General features: G+C 41.2%; 1 pseudogene across 1 annotated transcript in view; it reads right to left on the reverse strand.

Annotated features, from left to right (window-relative positions):
- LOC147004907 (protein DBF4 homolog A-like) overlaps window positions 1–20,304 on the reverse strand; it is a 386,595-nt pseudogene that overhangs the window by 346,120 nt on the left and 20,171 nt on the right. The window contains exon 3 of the transcript XR_015046882.1: window positions 9,570–9,646. The product of XR_015046882.1 is annotated as a protein DBF4 homolog A-like (transcript). The remainder of the gene's footprint in view (window positions 1–9,569; window positions 9,647–20,304) is intronic.

The following is a 20,304-nucleotide window of genomic DNA, read 5'->3' on the forward strand; positions in this document are numbered from 1 at the left end:
CTTGCCAAAAGCAATCTACAGATTCAATGCAATCCCCATCAAAATCCAACTCAATTCTTCAACGAATTAGAAAGGGCAATCGGCAAATTCATGTGGAATAAGAAAAAACCTAGGATAGCAAAAGCTCTTCTCAAGGATAAAAGAACCTCTGGGGGAATCACCATGCCTGACCTAAAGCTGTACTACAGAGCAATTGTGGTAAAAACTGCACAGTACTGGTATAGTGACAGACAAGTAGAGCAATGGAACAGAATTGAAGACCCAGAGATGAACCCACACACCTATGGTCAACTGATCTTTGACAAGGGAGCTAAAACCATCCAGTGGAAAAAAGACAGCATTTTCAACAAATGGTGCTGGCACAACTGGCAGTTATCATGTAGAAGAATGCAAATTGATCCATTCCTATCTCCTTGTACTAAAGTCAAATCCAAGTAGACTAAGGAACTCCACATAAAACCACAGACACTGAAACTTATAGAGGAGAAAGTATGGAAAAGCCTTGAGATATGGGTACAGGGGAAAAATTCCTGAATAAAACAGCAATGGCTTGTGCTGTAAGATCGAGAATCTACAAATGGAACCTAATAAAGTTGCAAAGCTTCTGCAATGCAAAAGACACCATCAATAAGACAAAAAGATCACCAACAGATTGGGAAAGGTTCTTTACCTATCCTAAATCAGATAGGGGACTAATATCCAATATATATAAAGAACTCAAGAAGGTAGACTCCAGAAAAATCAAATAACACCATTAAAAAATGGGGCTCACAGCTGAACAAAGAATTCTCACCTGAGGAATACCGAATGGCAGAGAAGCACCTGAAAAAATGTTCAAAATCCTTAATCATCAGGGAAATGCAAATCAAAACAACCCTGAGATTCCACCTCACACCAGTCAGAATGGCTAAGATCAAAAATTCAGGTGACAGCAGATACTGGCGAGGATGTGGAGAAAGAGGAACACTCCTCCATTGTTGGCGGGATTGCAAGCTTGTACCACCACTCTGGAAATCAGTGTGGCAGTTCCTCAGAAAATTAGACATAGTACTACCAGAGGATCCCACAATACCTCTCCTGGGCATATATCCTGAAGATGTCCCAACCGGTAAGAAGGACACATGCTCCACTATGTTCATAGCAGCCTTATTTATAATAGCCAGAAGCTGGAAAGAACCCAGATGCCCCTCAACAGAGGAATGGATACAGAAAATGTGGTACATTTACACAATGGAGTATACTCAGCTATTGAAAACAATGAATTTATGAAATTCCTAGGCAAAAGGATGGACCTTTTGGCAGAGAAGGATGCTTCTCTGCCAAAGATGGTCATCATCTTGAGTGAGGTAAACCAATCACAAAAGAACTCGCACAATATGTACTCACTGATAAGTGGATATTACCCCAGAAATTTAGAATACCCAAGATATAAGATACAATTTGCTAAACGCATGAAACTCGAGAAGAACGAAGACCAAAGTGTGGACACTTTGCACCTTCTTAGGATTGGGAACAAAACACCCATGGAAGGAGTTACAGAGACAAAGTTTGGAGTTGTGTCAAAAGGATGGACCATCTAGAGACTGCCATACCCCGGGACCCATCCCATAATCAGCCTCCAAACGCTGACACCATTGCATACACTAGCAAGATTTTGCTGAAAGGACCCAGATATAGCTGTCTCTTGTGAGACTATGCCAGGGCCTAGCAAACACAGAAGTGGATGCTCACAGTCAGCTATTGGATGGATCACAGGGCCCCCAAAGGAGGAGCTAGAGAAAGTACCCAAGGAGCTAAAGGGTAAACCTATAGGTGGAACAACAATATGAACTAACCAGAACCCTGGAGCTCTTGACTCTAGCTGCATATGTATCGAAAGATGTCCTAGTCGGCCATCACTGGAAAGAGAGGCCCATTGGACATGCAAACTTTATATGCCCCAGTACAGGGGAACGCCAGGGCCAAAAAGTGGGAGTGGGTGGGTAGGGGAGTGGGGGGAGGGTATGGGGGACTTTTGGGATAGCACTGGAAATGTAACTGAGGAAAATGCCTAATTAAAACACAATATATATATAAAGCATACTCTGTACCTTCCTCTACAACTCAATAGTAACTAGAAAACAGAAAGAGTTATTTGCACATACATCTTTTATTTCAAAAAATATTTTATTCATCCAATATATTTTGTTGTTTTGGAGAACACTTTGGTTTGGTTTTCGCTTTGGTAATACATTACTATCTTTGTTTTTCAGACAAATTTGCCAATGTTTCATTGAACTCACCAGCTCAAGTAACTCTTCCTCCTTAGTTTCCCAAACAAATGGGAACACAGATGTGCACCACCCTGGGCCACTGTCCATACCACACCTCAGCAGCAATAGCATACAATTAAGATATACTATGTCTAAGAAATTCAATTAGTTGTATTGTCCATATAGACTAAAACTATTGTGCATCTGTCCTACTACCACTGCTCGGTAATTGGCAGGATTAAATCATTTGGCATCTTGTTGATAGATAGCAGAGAATGCTGATGATACAGTGTGCAATATGTCCTCTAATCACTGTAAAAAATGAAAAGGGCATCTATTCAATTCTGCAAAACCATTTAATTGTAATGCAGGTTTCACTGTTGCACATTTAAAGTACTGACTGAATCTATCAAATACATTTTCAACTGATCTAATACATGTATAAATGAAAAATATATACAGAAATCATTTCAAACATGAAAATAGTATTTCTATGCTATCTTCCTTGACAACCTGACTATGGCCTTGCTTTTATTAAATGCCTCTTTATTTTTATCTACAAATTTAAATAATATGCTCATAAGCATGCTATAACCTCCAGATTTTCTTATTTTCTTATCAGTTAAAAAGAGAAGATAATGCTAAAAATATCAAGTAATAGCTGTATCTTCTTTTTATTAATATATATATATATATATATATATATATATATATATATATCATAATAGTATAAAGTAATGGACTTCATTATGGCTTTCCTATGGATGATTATTCCCATTTTGTAGGCATAGTCTCTGATTAGATAACCCAGGTGGACCTTAATTTACAACTCACAATTCTCTTACCCCAGTTTCCTGCCTACTAGAATTATAGTCATATGTCATTATTCCAGACGTTAAGGCTATATTTTTAATAATGAACAAAACAACAGAAAGTTTATGTGAACCAGTAATAGAAAGATGTGTAGGGTCCAGCTCCCCTCTGAATCTCTAGAAGTCCTTCACTTCATCCTTTCAGAAATAACTTCCCAGGTCTTAGCTTTAGTATTTAATGTCTGTTCTCTACAAGTCACTCTCTGGCTCAACAGCAGACAGATCCAATGGCCTTTCCAGTACCTCCTTTACAATTCCCTCAGTTCTGGGCTTTGAAACCTAAGGCAGACCTAGTAATAATCAAACCATGCTGGATGGTTCAAAGAATGTCTTAGCATTCGAGGAAACTACACCTATACTAACAAAATCTTAGTTTGGGGGCTTATGGTTTAAAACTACAACCTCTCATGATGGTGACAGTGGAGGTGGTGGTGGTAAGGAAGAAGAAGCTAATAATCATGGAAGCAGGCCATCAATGCACACTACAATCCCACCACTCAGAATGTAACAGGAGGGTTAGGAGGAAGTTGGAGGCCACCTGGGATAGATATCAAAACCCTGCTTACAAAACAAAAGAGAGAAAACAAGCAAAGAAACAAATGAACAAAAACAGAAATGAAATATGCTTGTGCTAAGGATAAAATATGTGAGGTCCATGGTCCACATATAGCTCCTTAGGGTATTCTGTCAATGGGAGACTCTTGCCTGCAGAGGTTTCAAAAGCTCAATATCTATTTCTAAGGAAAAGTTTCACTTTGAATCAAGGAAGCATAATAAGATTATAGCCATTGAATTCACGGACCCAAAGGTGGGAGTGGGTGGATGGGGAACATCCTCATAGAAGCAGGAACAAGAAAAGGGCATAACATTTGAAATGTAAATAAAGAAAATATCCAATAAATAATAAAGAAGTCTCAGTATAAAAACTCAACACAAAAAAAAAAAAAAGAAAAGAAAAGAAATGATATTATAGAAGTAGCTGAAGGGGTTTGCAACCCCATAGGAAGAACAACAATATCAACCAACCAGACCCTCCCAGAGCTCCCAGGGACTAAACCACCAGCCAAAGAGTATCCATGGCTCTAGCTGGATATCTAGTAGAAGACTGCCTGATCGGGCATCATTGGGAGGGGAGCCCCTTGGTTCTGTGGAGGCTCAATGACCCAGGGTAGGAGAATGCTAGGGTGCTGAGGCAGGAGTGGGTGGGCAGGTGATGGAGCACCCTCATAGAGGCAGGGGGAGGGAGAACGGGCTGGGGGGGGTTGTGGAGGGGAAACTGGGAAGGAGGATGACATTTGAAATGTAAATAAATAAAATAACTAATAAAAAATGGAAAAAAAGAAAATATAGAAGTCTTTCCAGATTTGCAATAGACAATACAAAAATCTAAAACCTTAGTAATTCTTTACACTAGACATAGCATTCACAGAAAGAAGCACATGTCATACCACAACTAAAATCTCAAAAGTCCACTAGAGAAAACACTTGAGCATTTTTCTAGCAAGAAAGGGACTATATGACCTGATAATTTTACTTTTGGATATTTACTCAAGAGAAAAATATAAGTTGTGTAGGAAAATATCCAAAGAAACATTATTCATCACAACTAAAAACATGGAGGAGGATATAAATGCCAAAGATCAAGAGAATGGATAGACATAAGGTTTAGATCTGTAGGATATAACATGATAATAGTATAAGGCAGGAACAAAATAGATGGACTACACATACACATATAACATATACACATGAAAAGGGGAGGGGGAGGGGGAGGGGAGGGGGAGAGGAGGGGGAGGGGAGGGGGAGAGGGAGAGGGAGGGGGAGAGGGAGGACTTCCTGAACTAGCTTTTTCTCCCAGTTGAATACATATCATGTCTTTTATGTATCTGGACCCCTATTTTTCCTATAAATTCAAGGCTACAATGGAAAGAAGGCATAATGTTCCTAATTGGCAAGTCTGAACTTGCCCATTTGACCAAAATCTGAGTGTTCTGTTCCTGCCCTTGATTTCCCCACCCCAACCCCAGCACCCCTGCTGTCTTCTATTCAGTGTGGTCAGCTCCTCCAAGTCTTAGGTACCATCCCTTCTGTGAAAGAGAAAATAAAAAGATTGGACTAAGGCACACAGTGTGAGAGAGAAAGTGTTTGGATGTTACTGAAATAAGGAGAGGGAAAGAGTCCATAATAATAACAAGACCCACGTCTACATCTTGGAGTTGGATCATCCCAGACCTGAGAGCTGCACAAGAGCATCTCTTCCAAAAACAAGGACTTCAGACAAGGAGTTCTTTCTAATGCTTGCTTAGGTGTCACATTCCAGTAGAGCCCATCTCTCTGCTTGTGGCATTTGCTTCTCTGTGGTCTGTTGATAGAGGGGTCATTTTGACAGGTAACCTGTCATAAAACGCTCAGGGAATAGAAAAGAAAAAGTTCCCACTATTCTGTTTAATTATTCACTCGTTAAAAAACAGTTGAGTAATTTACAGGAAAAGACTCAGCCTGGACTGCTCAGATAATATGTTGGATGTCTTTATTGAGCCTTCTTCTATCCTTTGCCGACCTTCGGAAGTTCCAGTTTAGCCTTAGGACTAATCATAGCAGAGGAGGCCATATGTTTGCTGTTATTAATGTATCTGTCCTAAAGAGTGAAATTTCATAGCCATGACCCATGAAGGAAGCCACTCGCTAACCTTAATAACTCTGACAAAACAGGGACTGGCTGTGTTTCTTGCTTTTAGCCTTTCTAAATTTTTAAAATGCCTTCTGCAAAACTACAACCCAAAGGGTGAATGAACTCTTGTATAATCTGATTATAGATAATCTGGCTTACTGTCTGTTTGGAAGGAATGTTACATAATGATTCCTTTTCTTCAATTTCAACCTAAAAATAAGTATAATTAAATCTATTCTGCAACTGATATGCAGCTACACATTTTCTTGTAGTAAAAGAAAAAAATTTTCCTTTGTTCCAGAGTCCTTGAATTCCTTCATGAGAGAAGAGCCCAAAGCTTTTAAAAAGCAAATTCAATTTCTACTTTCCTTCTTTCTAAACCAATAGAACCTCAGCAGTGAGATAAACTGAAACCATGAAATCAATAAAAATAAAATAAAATAAAACAAAACTTCTACTTAAAAATGAGGTAGAAAAAAACCTGTTTTTTACAGAATAGAAAAAATAGCTACTAACACACTTTATACTCAACTACAGAGCCACTTTCACATTATTTCCTCTGTCATTCTATTTACAATAGCTCGAGAATGAAATCAACCTATACATGTACCAAGAGATGGACGGATAAAAAAATACAGCACCTATGTACAATACAATGTTGCTAAGTTGTAAAGAAAAATTACATCATAAAATTTGCCTAAATGAATGGAATTAGAAAAAAAAGTATACTGAATAAGGTAACTGCTCAGGCCCAGGAAGACAAATGCTCTGTCCTCTCACATGCAGACCATGCCTTCAAACCTTCTCTTCTGGGTGTTTAACTTGCAGCACAAGCATAAACCGGGAAACTAGACAGAGCTTTGGGAGGTGCTTGCAAGATGGAAAGCAGGAGATTCGCTTTAGGTAAAACTAAAATAGGGAAGTTGGATGACCAGGGATTAAACAGGGGGAGTGAAGGGAGGGCTCACCCTAAGGAGTTAAACCACATAGACGTCCTCTATCTCACAAACCAGCTAAAAGGTAATAATTGGAGGGACAGAAGAACACAGGTGAAATGTAAAATGTCTTGTGAGTGGATAATCCTGCAAGTTGATGAATGAAATGGGGATGAGGGCAGGGCACAGGGAGAAGAGCAGTGTGGAGTAGGGTATGCAAAATTAATGCTGTGTGAAAAAGCCTACAGAACCTGCTAATAAGTAAGCTAGTTCCAAAACATAACTTTTAAAAAAGGAGTTAAAATGGAATACCCGGTATTTAATAGACAATTGGCTCACTGATAGACTTCATGGGTTATTACGTATAAGTTGCAATATAAGTCGTGAGATGCCTCCCTACAAGTTATTTGGTCAGGGAGAACCCAGAAATCTGAAAAGTAACAGAGACTATTGTCATTTAGCTGTGCTCTTGTTCCCATTACTTATGAGGATTTACTGGACTGTAAGACCCTATTGATGAAAACAACACACATGCACACAATATATGTATGTGCACGTGCATATACATATGCACACGTGTGCACACACACACACATGCTCACATGTGTATACACACAAGCGCACATACACACATGCATACACACACTTTGGCTATCAGACAGAGAAAGTAATCAAAATATAAGCAAGAAATTTCCTGATGTCCATCATGGGCCATGCTGTAAGGTGCTACCTAGGCTGATGGGGGCGAAAACACATCATGGCTTTATCCTTGCTCTGCACGCTGCAACTCCAACCTGAAGGCAAGTTGTGCCCCATGGTGCAATAACAATGCAACTGGTGTGGAGTAAGTCATAACGCTGTGACCAGACTTCAGTCCTGCTCCACGAAATGAAATTCCTTTTCTGAGAGTGTAAAAATTATTTAGCCCATGGCTAGGAAGTGACCAGCCCTGAGTAAAACCTTCTACGGTTATATTCTTAACATCAATGGTCATGATGTTAAAATGCTTTCTAAATATCTGTGCTTATATGTTTATACCCATAGACCCTGGCTGCTCTTAACTTGGGTCATAGAAATTTCTTTATCATTGGTCAGCAGTCAGTGGAGAGATACATAACTTGTCAAAGCACCAAGAATATGAGACTTAGTGCTCAACCCAAACAGGATGTCTACATTATCATGCCTCACACACACACACATGCACACACACACACATATACACACACATGCACACACACACACACACACACACGCATACACACACACAAAGGAACATCTTAGAAAACTAGGTAGAAGAAGACATAAGAGCTGGAGGATGGGGAAGAGCGCTATGGAATGCTGTCTTGTAGACTGTGGTGGTTTGAATAAGAAATTCCCCCAATGGCTCATATATTAGAATGCTCAGACACCAGAGAATGGTACTATGAGAAAGATTAGAAGAATTATGAGGTGTGGCCTTGTTGGAGGTGGGCTTATGGAGTGTGTCACTGGAGGTGGGCTTGAAGGTTTCAAAAAGCTCACAACAGACCCAGCATCTCTCTCTGCCTGCTGCCTGCCGACCAGGATGTAGAACACTTAGCTACTTCTCCAGCATCAAGTATGCTTGCAATGAGCGTGTTCCTTGCCATGATGGTAATAATGGGAGAACCTCTAAAGCTCTAAGTGAGCCCTCAGTTTAATGCTTTCTTTTGTAAGAGTTACTTTGGTCATGGTGTCTCTTCACCATAGCAAGTGACTATGATACACATGTTCACCCATGAACCAACGGCAGCTGGAGTCACCTGCGTACGTCCTCGTAAGATCAAGCCAGCCAAAACACCAGCATAGGTATTGTCAGGGATTACTGAGTAGTCAGTGGTAGTATGTTGCTGAGAGTTGGACAATCATTTCTGAGATGTGGCCACTGGTAGGATGCTTGTGCTCCAGTAAACAGTCCCATGTCCATGCATATATGAACGGTACTAACTAGATTCAGTTTGTAATTTAAGGGGGCACAAAGTCGGGAAAAGAATGTGCTGAGGTAATATGAGAAATAGAGAAGTAGGGGTATAAAAACTGAGTAATTATGGTTAAGATTATACAGTATTTCATTATACATATGTATAAATTCAAGAGTAAAGAAAAATTTAAAAAGGAAATAGCCATGTACCACCTACATTTAGTATAGATACCAGGCCAAAAAGAAAAACATTTTCTAATATCTTCATACCATATCTTTTTTAAAATCTACTTTTCTCTCAGCATTATAAGCTTCTTATTTTTGTTCTGGTAAATATGGTCATATGTGGTTTTACATGAAGAATTTTTCAAAGAACATAAGCAAGTTGGACAGAATGCACATGAGTAAAAAGTCCCTCTCTCTTTCCCCGACCCTTTCTCTCAAAAACCACAAGAATGAAACAGTTAAGATGGCTCAGCAGTTCAGCAGGCCACGGTGCCTGCTACCAAGCCTGAGGGTCTGATTTCAATGGCTAGGACCCAAACAGTAAGAACCGAATTCCACCAATTGTCCTCTGAGCTCCAGACCCACCTATACACGAATGAACCCGTATGTACATGGATATGTCCACATACAAGCACACACGCACAGAGAGAAAGGGGCTTTTACTGCCTTAAGTGTATTTCCTAATCTATCATCCATCGGAAACTCAGGTCGGACATGTTCTCATGATGCAGGTGCTGGAAGAACCCTTGCCTTCCATTCCACATTTCTGAAAGTGAGCTGGTAACATGGTTCAACTTCTAATGTGCATTCATTTCCTACTATCAGCAGCATGGACACCTTGACGTCCCTAGGTAGCATATCTGATGTGAAGACAACTCAGCAGTAGGCACTTACTGGTTCAGCAGGACATCGAGAATGAAAGAGGTTCCAAAGGCGTCCACCCAGAAGCTTGCCTTGTCCACGTGCGTCAGCTGCAACATCAGAAAGGTAAAGCAGATTTACTAGGCAGCTGTGGTGACCAGATGTGAGCATTCCTAGGATGCTTCTGAAAGGCTCCTGGCATCAGAAATGAGACAACAGTTCAGAGAGGACGATAAAGGACGGCATATTAGAGCAAAGCGGTGGGCCTTCCTGGGAGCCGAGTGCTCACCAGCTCAAAGTTAATTACCATCAGCCTGCTTTTCTGCTTTGTCTTTCTTCAGGAAACACTGCATATCCAACTTTACTGCCCTGTTCTCTGGTCTATGAGCAGCACTTTCAAAATTAAGCTTCATTCAAGAGTGAAGTAATACAGTAAATATACTTAAAGGAAGACAGTTAAACTAAAATTAAAAAAAAAAATCCTCCATCAAACTTCTAAGGTATACCTTTAAAATAACATTCCAGTTCTAAGTGGTGAGACCTAATTTCAAAGACGTTGCCACCTCTTTCTAAGAGCAAACTTTAAGATTTTGTACATCCTGAGAATATCACCCCCCCAAAATGTTTCTTTGACAAAAATAATCACTGTTTATTGTGTCATCCTACGAATTCTGACAACAAGCAGGGGCTCTAAACGTACCTATTGATCATATTCATATTTGCATATTGGATGATCATGGCCATAAACTACAGGAACCATAACAGCTTTTTCCTTGCACTCCCAGTGCCAATAGTCACTAGCTCTAAGCAGTAGACTATGGACTACCAGATTTTTATAGTGGTTATTCTTCTGTTTGTATGTTTGTGTGCTGTCGGGTCTGTTTTTTCATATGTGCCTAATAAAATAAACATATATAAATGCTATCATGAAGAGAAACAATGAACACTGTGTTAGAGCTGAACCCACTTCAGCAGCCTGATGTAGCAAATGAGGCTGATAGTGTTGCCAATCCAAGAACAGGGCATCAGTGGGGCTGCAACCAGCCCTGGACTTCACGCTCACTACATTCAGGACGTGGTGAAAAAAGAGGCCTAACTAGCAATAAAAGAGCTTTCTGGGGCAACAAGACTGAACAGCATCTGAAAGAACGTGGGTGGGAGACTCCTGTACACTGGTTTCTAAGCCCTCAGTTCTCCTCTGACCAGGAAAAGCAAGGGTTCAGATTCCTTCAGCCTCGTCAGTCAGTCAAGCACAACTCTTCCAACTCCTCACAGCCAACTCCAGGTACCACCAAGCCCTGCTTTCCTTCACTTACCAGTGTCCTTGGAGTCACTCCTTACAACTCCCTGTTCTATCAAAGAGCCTTGCTTTTCTACCACAGCAACATCTCCTGCCCACCCCAAGCAAGCACAGTGCTCTTCCCTGCACCCTGTCCACATGGACTTCTTTCATCTATTCTCTAGTTCAAAAGAACAACATTGCCTGTATCTTTTACTCACGACTTCTCCTGAGAGCTTTTCTGTACCAGACCCTTGCCCTAGGCAGTTTCCAGAAAACAACCTTATCTGAATCTCAGGACTCAGCCTAGAAACTGCCACAGAGGCCCTAACAGAAGCCCACAGGTGGGGTGACTTAAATAACAGAGTCCCTTATCCACAGTTCTGGAGGATGGGTGTCCCTGGACAGAGGCTGACAGGTTCAGTTTCTCCCAAGTCGTCTGTGTGGCCTCACCATGTCCTCATGCAGTCTTCCTGTGTGAACTCTCAGAGTCACTCCTCTTTGCCCTGAGGACAGGAGTCCTCTTGGATTAGGGACCCCAGCTGGATGACCTCATTTAACCTGAATCTCCTCTTTTAAAAACCCTGTCTTCATGTATAGCCACACGAGGTAACAGCTCCAGTACATGAATTTTTGGAAGGCCCGGTTCAGTCCACAACACTCCTCTCCCATAGTCTTCCATCTCTCTCCTCACTGCAGAGCAGGATGAAATCAAGGAATTGGTGCTGTCCAGCACTAGGCGCTGACTCAGTATTTCTGGAGTATTCTGTTAGTATTTCTCACTAACAGGCTGTCTTATTAATCACCTGGATGCCCAAGTAAACCATGATGTGACTACAAATTACTTGCTTTCTAGATGCAGTCTTCCCATTAGGCCTGCTCGATCTAAATGCCAGGTCAATAGACAGTTTATTTCTGCCTCAAAGCTCCTTGGGCTTCCTGAAGCACTAAGATCATGTTTTGGGAACTACATCAGGAAAGGCCTACTTACCAGAACTGATGTCTCAATTGAACTGAACCTTTCCCTCTTGTCCTCTTCCAGGCCCTTATGTGACTGTAACAGCTTTTATCTCCGTCTCCTCTGAATTGTCAATATTAACATCATAAATCTGTGGTAAACAGGCTACGTTGGTTTGATAGCTCAGAGTCCGGTACCACTACCATTAATTTCAGTAATGTAGTTACTGTTTTTGTTCATTCTAATTCTTTTTTCCTTGATAATTAGCATGTGATAATTGCTTATCTGTCCAAGGTACAGTGTAATATTTCAAAACATTTTTATAAAATTATATCAGGGTGATGATAATTTCTATTTCCTTACCAGTTCTTAATATTTGGAGCCTCTGAGCTCTTCTCCTATAATTTTTCATAAAATATCTAAGAGCTTACTGTGAACTCCCATCATCCTACAGTACAGAAGAGCTCATTACTCCACTGTATGTGTGCGGTACCTGTTATACAACCCCCTGATAGCTCCTTTTCACTCCTTTTTTCCTGGCTTTAATAATTACTATTATGACTCTCTCTCCTCCTCCCCTTCCCACTTCCTCCTCCTCCCCTTCCCACTTCCTCCTCTTCTTCCTCCCCCTCCTTCTCCTCCTCTCCCTCCTCCTCTTCTTCCTCCCCCTACTCTTCTCTCTCTCCCTCCTCCTCCTCTTCTTTCTTTCCCTCCTTTCTCTCCTCCTCCTTCTCCTCCTCCCTCCTTCCCTCCCCCTCTTCCTCTTCTTCTAGACTAACATTTTAAGCTATCATAAGTGAGAAACGATAATAAGTACTTGTCTTTCTGCATGGCTTACCTCACTTAACATAATACCCTGTAGTACTATTCAGTTTTCACAGGGTAATTCAGTCTGATTTTTATAAATTTTCTTCCTGAAGTTCCTTTTTAATATGTGTTTTTGTATGTTTTTGTTTATTGTTTCTACAGGCCTCAGTCAAGGGAAAACTTAAATTCAAAGGAAATAAAAGGAAATCTTATTTTAACTAAGGTTTAAACATTTTTAAGTGTGTATTACTTAATACAATTATAACATACATAGGGTGATTTTTCTTCTTATTTTTTTTTTTGTTTTTTTCCAAGACAGGGTTTCTCTGTGTAGCCCTGGCTGTCCAGGAACTCACTTTGTAGACCAGGCTGGCCTCGAACTCAGAAATACACCTGCCCCTGCCTCCCAAGTGCTGAGATTAAAGGTGTGTGCCTTCACCACCCGGCAAGGTGATTTTTCAAAAGCCATAATCAAAAAGGTGAGCTGAACAAACTTCTCTGACAGTACTCCACATGCTAGGAGGAGTTAGACTGACCAAGTTTCTGCTCTACCTGCCTACTACACAGAAACAGACAGTGACTTGTCACTTAGATTAAAAATAAATAAGTTTAGAAAATATAACCACTCTCTTAAGAGTCAACAAATTTTTCTGTATACCTGGGTCCTCAGGTAATACTATGTCCAATTTTCTGAGGAACCACCAGCCTGATTTCCAGAGTGGTTGTACCAGCATGCAATCCCACCAGCAATGGAGGAGTGTTCCTCTCTCTCCACATCCTCACCAGCTTCTGCTCTCACCTGAGTTTTTGATCTCAGCCATTCTGACTGGTGTGAGGTGGGAAAAAAAGAATTAATAAAACAGATGCTGGTCTCGGGGTGGTCTCAGAAGACCTTTCTGTGGTAGTAAGTCAGTGAGGTACAGCAATGACAGGAAGGCAGAATAACAGCCCTACACAAGGTCCACACTCTTGCCCTAGGACTGGGAATACATGGCCTTAAAGAAGGGTCATAAAAAGCAACTATTAAGCTGAGAACTTATGGGGAGACTATCCTGGGTCACAAGGGGGGCTTCTGTCTGATAACATCAGCTTTTATAAGAGGGAGCAAGAAGACAATGGAGAAAATGCGCTGATTTGAGTAGAGAGCAGGGCAATGTGAGATTGGTGGCATGATCAGGCACATGGGCAGCCTTCAGAGACTTCAAGGAGCCAATGTCCCTCCAGGCCCCTGAAAGACCGAGCCATAGTAACAGCTCAGTGGTTGGGATACTTGCTGCCAAGCTGGAGAGCTGTGTAAATCCTCAGCACCCACGTGGCAGAAGGAGAAGACATCACGTTATCCAATGACCTCTGAAAACACTTAAAAAGGTTTGAAAAGAAAAGCCTCCTGAAGGACAGCCAATGCTTTCCAGAACTACAGGACTGGACTTTTTTTTTTTTTAATTTTTTAAGACACTATGTTTTGAGCAAGGTGTCATAACCATAACAGGGAATTGATACAGGGTCCCTACCACTGCTAAAACAAATTCAAAACACTCAGTGAACCAATATTGTATGATATTTTCCTCCATTGCTGGGTTACAAATCAAGGCATCCACAGCAGCAGGGTTGACACTTGTTTGGTCACAAGTATCAAATTCTACACAGAGGCCTTCGGGAATTATTACTCCATTTTATGTTGCTATAACAAAATACTCATCACTGAGTAACAGATACAATCACAGGTTTATGTTGCTCACAGTTCTGATAGGTGACAAGTCCAAATGGCCAGATGGCCAGACACCTGCCTCACGAAGGACCTCTGGCTACATGTGATAATGAATCAGGCAAAGAACCTGCAATGGTCTCATTGTACAAAACACCACTTTTGTGGGTCAGTCACAGTGTGTCTTTAATCCCAACACTTGGGACGAGGACACGAAAACAGGAGGACCTCGGAGTTTGATGTTAGCTTGGTATACACAGCAAATTCTAGAGCATCCAGGGCTACATGGTGAGACCCTGTCTCAGAAACGAACCACTCTCATGAGAACTAACTCAATCAGAGGAGGCCTACATAAGTTGGCCACACCATGCTTATGACCTAAGTAGCTCTCCCCAGGTCCAATGTCTATTTCATAGGATCCACTGCTCCAGCCAAGCCAGTGTTGGGACCATAATTGCAGCTCATGGACCTTCGAGAGACACAGTCAAACCTCATCCAACCACAATACCACACAGGCTGTAAGATAAATGCAAGTGTAGTATCTTTGCATTCTATGTGGTGTTCTAGCATTTGGGAGCTGACTTCATATGTCTAGTAGATAAGTAATCCAAACAGGAAAGGCAGGTACTTCCTTGGGTTACACTGCAGAAGTAATACATTAAGTAGAATTGCACTGTGGAGTCCTCTAGCATTAAGAATCCAGCTTATGTCTCATATGAGGCTATGCCAGTGCCTGGCAAACACAGAAGTAGACACTCACAGTCATCTATAGGATGGAACACAGGGCCCCCAATGGAGAAGCTAGAGAAAGCACCCAAGGAGCTGAAGGGGTCTGCAACCCTATAGGTGGAACAACAATATGAACTAACCAGTACCCCATAGAGCTCATGTCTCTAGCTGCATATGTAGCAGAGGATGGCCTAGTCGGCCCTTATTGGGAGGAGAGGCCCCTTGGTATTGCAAACTTTATATGCCCCAGTACAGGGGAACGCCAGGGCCAAGAAGCGGGAGTGGGTGGGTAGTGGAGCCAGGTGGGAGGAGGGTATAGGGAACTTTCCGGATAGCATTTGAAATATAAATAAAGAAAACATCTAATAAAAAAAAAAAAAGAGTCCAGCTTATTCCCCACAGCTTTAATGACGCAGGATCATCCTCAGCTTTAACCTTACAAGTTGAAGGAAAACAAAGTGTGTGAGGGGAGACAACTAGCTCATGTAGACTACCAACTTATTAATTTTACGTTAAAGATGAAAAGTTAGGAATAGCAGAAGTCCTTCGTGTGTGTGGCTCAGCAGAGAAATGCATTCTTCCCATGAGCAAGGTTATGGGCTCAGTCCCCAGCACACACACACCCCACACGCACCTAAAAGAAGGAGGAAGAGGAAGACAAGGACAAGAAGATGACAACTATATCTAAGGGATATTTCTTTCACAAAAAAAATTTTACTAAAATGGACTTATGCTTATTATGCAAAAACAAAATTTGATCTTAAGGGGTAGAGGCATTGAAACAGAGCTTTGCACAGCCAAGGCAAAAGTTCTACCACCTCAGCTCTTCATTTCTTATTTTCAAAGCTGTCAAAACACTTTAGCGTTACAGAATAGTACAGAAAAGATTCCTAGAACTGGACTCACAGGAGCCTTTTATCTTACAAACAGGAAGAATGAGGCTCATATGGGCAAAAGTCACTTCCAAGTACACCAGTTGGTGGCCGGCCTGGCACCCAGCTCCCAGAAGGCCTCTCCACCTTACCTGAAGGCCTTGCTGTCATTCTGTAGTTCAGAGATACATGCAGGTTTTCATGATTTCTGGTAAGTGATAATTGTGACAGAAACATCCTTAGAGACATGAGAATGATCTTTGAGCTGCAGTTTTAGAGGCTACAGAAAGAAAATCGAATGTGAAGAACAAGTTTTGGACTTCTGTTTTAGAACTCTGTTTTAGAACTCAGTATGACCTCATCTGACACATGAAGTGTGCTCTAAGACCAGTCTAATTAAAGGTTTAGAAACTCAGGCTTACAATTTAATATATAAATAAATATCCATTTTCACTGAATTGTTGACATAGGTATGAAAAATATGGCTAACAATCTATAGGAGTTGTGAAACAAAGGCTGCAGAAGGAAAATGTAATAATATTTTTCAAACGATCTAGATGGTAAAAACCCTTAATAAATCGGTATAATTACATAAGGTTAATTTTAATTTCTAATTTCAAAAATGAATCATAGAATTGTAGGACCCAAGGAACTTGATATGATTTCCAGATTGGGACCTGTTTATTATTCACAGAAACATCTGAAATTTAAATACGAAGTTAATATAACACCACGTTCCCTATAAATTCAGCTTCTTGGCATCCTGTCCTTTTCTTTTGACATCATCTAAAGTCAGCAAACCAGAGCCAACCAACCTATATATGCCAGAGGTTAAAATTCAATTTTTCAAGATTGCCTTATTAGCAACGTTATTTTAAAAAGTAAGCCGGCAGTAAAGCATTCATGGTAAAGTCAAACTGACAAAAGTGAAGGTTCTTAAGTGATTTCAACCTGAGCATAAGTTAATGACTAGTAATGGACCAGGAAGCTTACCAACCAAGTGGTGTTATGCAACGTAATTGTAAAAGTAATTAACATTATTAAAAAGATTGTAAGTATGCAGCAGAATCTTTAGCTATTCTTGTTTCTTGAATACTCTCTCAGTTGATGGATTCCTAGAAGTCTAGTATCTTCAGTTTAATAAAAGACAAACAGCCAATCCCAAGTAACACTTGTACATATTAGCCCTATTTGGACATCATAAGAAGTAGCCTCTCTTTCGTCCTACCCATTACCCCACTGCCTCAAGTAAACTTTTGTCAGAGGCCTGAGACTGAAACCCCAATCCACCAAGGTTGCTATTCTTTGCAGTAGCATTTGTGTGGCCACGTGAGTAAGAGTAGCCAGGCAGCTAAGATCTCAGACAACCTTGTGAAGAACTGTACACAAGCCATTAGCAAGGAGAGTGAGCTAACACAACATACATGATATATGTGATACGTTTCTGTATTGATGACTCTCTGATAAATACATCTCTGGTTTCTGTCTGGCAAGCAGGCCCCAGTGGCTTGGGCAAAGCAGAGCTGACCAACTCACCTACAACCCAGGCCCAGATCCAGGACGTTGAGTTGGCCCACCCCAAAATTTACCCTATCTATGAGCCCCCAGAGCATATGCAGGAGCCTGTCCAGCAGAGCCAAAGCTGCAGGAACTCTATCATCCAGCAACAACAGGATTTCCAAGTAGGGATCCAATATTGATAGTATAGCAGAAGCCAGCGGCCTTGGACCAGACCAAAGACTGCAATGAATATTTGCAAGTAAAGCTGTCTGGGCAAAAAGGTATACTGTGTGACACACTGGGACACACTGTGGCTTCCACAGAGAGGTTGTTTTTTTACTTTTTTTTTTATTTTATTTTTATTTTTTTTTACTTTTTGTTTTCTTTTGGAGGGGAGATTGCAAGGGTGGAGGGCAAATATGGAGGGACTAGAGATGAATGCATGATGTGAAATTCACAAAGAATCAATAAAAACGTTTTTTAAAGATGACTTAAAAGAGCTAATCCAGGATGAAATGATGGTTCTTTCATCTACAAGTGAATAAACTGGAACAAGTCTTTTAGAGCCTCTGACCTCTTTTAGAGAGCAGAAAGCAATGATGCACACTGTGTGGACTTGTTACAAGGCAGTGGGTCCATTCATCCTTTAGAGTTTTGACCCTGGGGGTAAGAAGATGAGTGAGATGCAGTCCTTGCACCCTCTCCCAAGTCTCACAGTCAAAAGCCACCAAATGGTTACAAAATATGCAAATGTGCCCTAACAGTGTAAGCTACAGAGCAGCTCTCTGTCTGCAATGTAGCCTGCAGTGACTTGGTGCTCCTCAGACTGAGAAAGCGGCACACACACACCGTCTAAAAGACCAACAGAGGTTCAAAACCTGGGTCCAGTCAGCACAGGAAATGATGAGAAATGCTGGAACGCAGCCAGACAGTCTGAGGAATGGGTTTGGGAAGGTCAGGCGTAAACTACAGGAATGAAGGAACATCTCAACGCTGGCCACATGCTGAATTCTCCCTGAGAAAACTTCGATAAATGCACTGGAGCCTGTGCTGTGGACTCTGCAACTCTGATTTGTTTGCTCTACAGTGAACAACCCTAAGGTGACATCTTTGACAGTGACCCCAAATGAGTCTAAGGGAGGACAGAGTGAAAATCACCATTCTAAGAAATGCACTGTTTATCAAAAGAACACTAAGACGTGTGTGTGCAGACCTCTGTGGTAATAGGTATTCAATATACAGAATTTCACATTCCTTTTCTTTACTATTTACAAGCAATAATAACAAAAGTTATTACTGACACTGATGATCCACATCTACTTACTGATTTCCTAAATATGACTTTCTGTTTTCTTAAGACAGACTTTCACGTTCTAGCTTTAACTGACTTTGTGCTGGCTTTGTGGTCCAGGGAGACATCAAATTCCCAGCAGAGTCCTTGCTTCAGGCCCCGTGCTGACACGACAGGCGTGTACCAACTCACTCAACACTCTCTAGTATTCCTCAAAAGTAACGTGTATGTTCTGAAAGCTCTCTGCCTAAACTTCACTAAGTTCAATCAAAAACAACACAAGTTTTCAAGTTTTTATTTAAGGAAGAGAAGAAAAAGGGAAGTAGAAACCAGGCCACATATGAGGAATGCAGATAAATAACATGGAGATTCCAATCATTGCCATTTTATTTAAAAAACAAAACAAAACAAAACAAAGAACCAAGACGGATACTATTTAGTGTCCACTTGGTGGTGGACAGTAAACCGAGTTCCTTGTAGAAATGTTTCTCAAAATCACTGAACCCCAAAATTTTGACTTTTATTTCCTCTTCCTTGCCTTCCATCTCAAACTTTAGTTCTTGTTGGCTCTATTTAGAGGGTCGTTTTGTTTTATTTTTTTTCCACAGTTGATATAAACATAATCTATGTGGGGGTTTTCTACCCAATGGCAAAGGATATGTTATTTAGATGTTGAATAAGATGACTTCTTATATTTTTGGTTGTGAGCCTAGCCTTTAACGGTTGAGCCATCTCTCCAGCCCATAAGACGACGTCTTAAGCAACATTCCCTGCATCTGTTGACAACCCTGGACTCTGTGACTTTCTAGATCCTGAGGTCCTTTTTCTCCAGTGGCCCCTGTTCCAGTCAGCAGGAGGCAGAGACCGTGCTGACCTGTGCTGGCACCAGGTCCCATTTTCTCATCTCCATTCAGGAAGCCAGGCAGCCTCATTACCTATTTATGCTTCAGCTACCTTCTGATAAGTCAGTCTCCCAAGCATCCCCGCCATTAACTGCCCATTACTAGACCTTTAATTTCAGGCATGAACAAAAAAAAAAAAAATGCTTGCTTGCATAATCCTGAAGGTCAATGGAGTCGGTTAAGATACTTAGGAGTCTGGGCACAACACAATCTATAGTTACACTGGGCTGTAATTGAATCTGAGTGTGAGGAGCCCCAAGAAAATCAGTGGGCAAAGATCCCTCAGGTGACTCAGCACTGGGAAACTGATGCTCCTCCTCAGTGCAGGAAAGACCTGGGAGAGGCGAGGGAAGAGCTCATCTAAGCCCACAGTAGGTTTTCCACGGGATTTAGAACCGAGTCAGCAAAACTTCCTACCTTCCACCTTCTTCTCACATAAAAGAACCGGAAATAGCTATAACCACAGTGACGTCAGAAAACCTTAAAAGGCGGAGTTTGCAGTGAGACGATTCGCTGTAGGGAGCAATGCTAGTAGTGAATGCCAAATAAAAGCAGGGGAAATAAGAGGAAGAAATATCCGTGAGCCATCAAACTGCCGCACTCTAAAGTGGATAATTAGTCACTGAGCCCTAAAGCCAATTCCAAAAGCAAACTTGTAAACAAGAGCTGTACCTGCCACCTAACTTACAGTCCGTCCTAGAGACAGCAGCAGGAATGGACCAACT

The sequence above is a fragment of the Mus caroli genome, unplaced genomic scaffold (assembly GCF_978045245.1).
Source record: "Mus caroli unplaced genomic scaffold, Mus_caroli_1 scaffold_4, whole genome shotgun sequence".
NCBI lineage: Eukaryota > Metazoa > Chordata > Mammalia > Rodentia > Muridae > Mus > Mus caroli.